Genomic DNA, 3,483 nt, shown 5'->3' with positions numbered 1-3,483 from the left:
AATGGCGCAATCTCGGCTCACCGCAGCCTCCGCCTCCTGGGTTCAGGCAATTCTCCTGCCTCAGCCTCCTCAGTAGCTGGGATTACAGGCACGCGCCACCATGGCCAGCTAATGTTTTTGTATTTTTAGTAGAGACGAGGTTTCACCATGTTGACCAGGATGGCCTCGATCTCTTGACCTCGTGATCCACCCGCCTCGGCCTCCCAAAGTGCTGGGATTACAGGCTTGAGCCACCGTGCCCGGCGTTTTTTTTCTTTTTTGAGACACAGTTTTGTTCTGTCACCCAGGCTAGAGTGCAGTGGTACAATCTCGGCTCACTACAACCTCTGCCTCCCGGGTTCAAGCAATTCTGGTGCCTTAGCCTCCTGAGTAGCTGGGATTAAAGGCATAACCCAGGCCAGGTGCTGTGGCTCACACCTGAAATCTCAGCACTTTCGGAGGCCGAGGCGGGTGGATCATGAGGTCAGAAGTTCAAGACCAGCCTGGCCAAGATGGTGAAACCCCGTCTCTACTAAAAATACAAAAATTAGCTGAGCACGGTGGCAGGCACCTGTAATCTCAGCTGCCTGGGAGGCTGAGGCAGGAGAATTGCCTGAACCTAGGTGGCAGAGGTTGCAGTGAGCCGAGATCATGCTACTGCACTCCAGTCTGGTGCCTCGTAACAGAACAAGACTCTGACTCAAAAAAATAAAAAAATTAGCCAGGCATGGTAATGCATGCCTGTAGTCCCAGCTACTTGGGAGGATGAGGCAGGAGAATCTCTGGAGCCTAGGAGGCAGAGGTTGCAGTGAGCCGACATCATGCCACTGCACTCCATCCTGGGTGACAGAACAAAACTCTGTCTCAAAAACAAACAAAAAAACAAAACAAAACAAAAAAAAAACTAAAACAAAGCATAATAGATGGCATTCAAACATAAAAAACCTCTCTCATTTGAATAAATTGTACGTAATCTTCAAGTTATGTTCAAGTCTCAATCATTTCCATAATCAATACTTCCTGAACACCTGGCTCCAACTGGTCACTGAGGACACAGAGGAAGGGAACAGAGTCCTTGCCCTCCAGGAGCTCCAGGCTCCTGGTGAAGCCTTTCTGACACGGCTAGCCCACCATGACCTCTCTGATTTCAAGCCCTAAGATAGCTGCTGCACCACTCACTCACTTTGGTACCTAATCATAATCTCTTATAATGTTATCAAATGTTATATGTGTACATTCATTGTTTAAAGGAAAACAATATTTTAAGAAAAACTCCTGGGGTGGGTGGGGTGGCTCATACCTGTAATCCCAGCACTTTTGGAGGCTGAGGTGGGTAGATCACCTGAGGTCAGGAGTTCGAGGCCAGCCTGACCAACATGGTGAAGTACCGTCTCTACTAAAAATACAAAAATTAGCCAGTCATGGTGGCACTTGTCTGTAATCCCAGCTATTTGGGAGGCTGAGGCAGGAGAATTGCTTGAACCTGGGAGGCAGAAGTTGCAGTGAGCCAAGATCATGCCATTGCACTCCAGCCTGGGCAACAAGAGTGAAACGTCTCAAAAAAAGAAAAACTCCTGGAGGACAGAAATTCATGTCTTATCTTTTATTTTATTACTATTTGTACCACAAAATGAAGTAAAGAATTGAGTATAGAGTAAAATCTCTAATATTCGTTAGAGTGCATTCTGCCAAGAAATGCATAAATTCTGTGTCTCTAAATCTTTAAATCTGAAAACAGTTTTGAAATGGGCTTGTAAAGAAAAATAAACATGATGCATACACACTTGCACCAGAAAATAATAAACAAATATGAAGTAGTTCTTACCACAATTAAAAAATATATGTACACCTCTGCATGTACTTTGGCACAAAAAGAGGTCAAGAAATTTAAAGAGCAGCCAAAATTATTAAGAGGATGAACTGAAGGACAATTATAATAGCTAATTACCTTAGGCAATCAGTGACTCTGAAAAAAAAGGCGCAATCAGGCTATCTGCTCAATTAGAATGCTAAGGATAATTTTGGAACCATTTTTCACGGTGAGTGAAGAACTATAGAACAGGAATGCCTTCGAAGGAGGCAATTCTGGGAGGCTGAAAACAGGACAGGGTAAAACTATGGAATTTACATTGCTTCAGGAAAGGGGAATTACCTTGGGCTTTATACAGTCCAAAACTGAACTGCGATAGAGCTAGATAAGGCCGCCCATTGGAGAACTGACATAACTGAAGCCTGAGAGGGTACTGTGGATGAGGTCACACGGATTCAATTTGGAAAAATGGATGCTAAGAGGCATGATCATAAATCTAGAAGATTATGAGTGGCACATACATGTTGAATCCAGATTTTTGTCTCATCCAAACTTGAAACATTTGGCAAAGGATGCCTTTATAAACTTCAGGAAGGTGTCTACTTTACTTCAATTATAAGGGAATATATTACATATTGGAGATGGTATTGCAAAATGACTGAGAACACCAGCTCTGGAAGTCAGACTGCCTGTGTTCATAACCGAGCTCTACCACCTAGCAGGACTGTGACCTGGGGCAAATTCCTTAACACTCTATCTCTCAGGTTCCTCAGGCGATAAAATGGAGGTAGTAACAAGGACCTATCTCACACAGTTGTGGCGAGGATTATAACGTATGCAAAGAACTCAGAAAAAAAAAGGGTCTGACACAACTGGGCGTGGTGGCTCATGCCTGTAATCCCAGCACTTTGACAGGCCAAGGTGGTCAGATCACCTGAGATCAGTACAATGTAGTTCGAGACCAGCCTGACCAACATGGAGAAACCCTGTCTATACTAAAAGTACAAAATTAGCTGGGTGTGGTGGTGCATGGCTATAATTCCAGCTACTCGGGAGGCTGAGGCAGGAGAATCACTTGAAACTGGGAGGTAGAGGCTGCAGTGAGCCAGGATCACGCCACTGCACTCCAACCTGGGCAACAAGAACAAAACCCTGTCTCAAAAAAAAAAAAAAAAAAAAAAAGGGTGGGTCTGACACATGGTAAACTCTCAGTAAATATTGGCTATTAATATATTTCTAGAATTCATCATACAAATCAGGAAACAATTTTTTTTTTTTTTTTTTTTTTGAGAAGGAGTCTCGCTCTGTCACCAGGCTGGAGTGCAGTGGTGCGATCTCGGCTCAGTGAAAACTCTGCTACTGGGTTCAAGCAATTCTCCTCTCTCAACTTCCTAAGTAGCTGCAACTACAGGTGCGCACCACCATGCCCAGCTAATTTTTGTATTTTTAGCAGAGACTGGGTTTCACCATGCTGGCCAGGATGGTCTCGATCTCTTGACCTCGTAATCCGCCTACCTCAGCCTCCCAAAGTGCTGGGATTACAGGCGTGAGCCACCATGCCTGATCCAACAAATTGATTTTTTAAAAGTTCAAACATATTTAGGAATGAGAAATCAATATATGCCTACTTATACAGAACTGGGACATACCCAACTTTAAGATTAGTGGTTCAGCCATCTCATGGAGTAAAAAAA

At 44.0% G+C, this 3,483-nt stretch overlaps 1 protein-coding gene across 1 annotated transcript in view; it reads right to left on the bottom strand.

Annotated features, from left to right (window-relative positions):
* The window catches only part of DESI1 (desumoylating isopeptidase 1), a 27,110-nt gene that overhangs the window by 19,055 nt on the left and 4,572 nt on the right, over positions 1 to 3,483 (bottom strand). The gene's annotated exons all lie outside the window — the stretch shown is intronic.

Source organism: Cebus imitator, unplaced genomic scaffold (assembly GCF_001604975.1).
Source record: "Cebus imitator isolate Cc_AM_T3 unplaced genomic scaffold, Cebus_imitator-1.0 Scaffold435, whole genome shotgun sequence".
Lineage (NCBI taxonomy): Eukaryota > Metazoa > Chordata > Mammalia > Primates > Cebidae > Cebus > Cebus imitator.
Note: the sequence above shows the minus strand (reverse complement) of the source record. Positions and strands in the feature narration are given on the sequence as shown.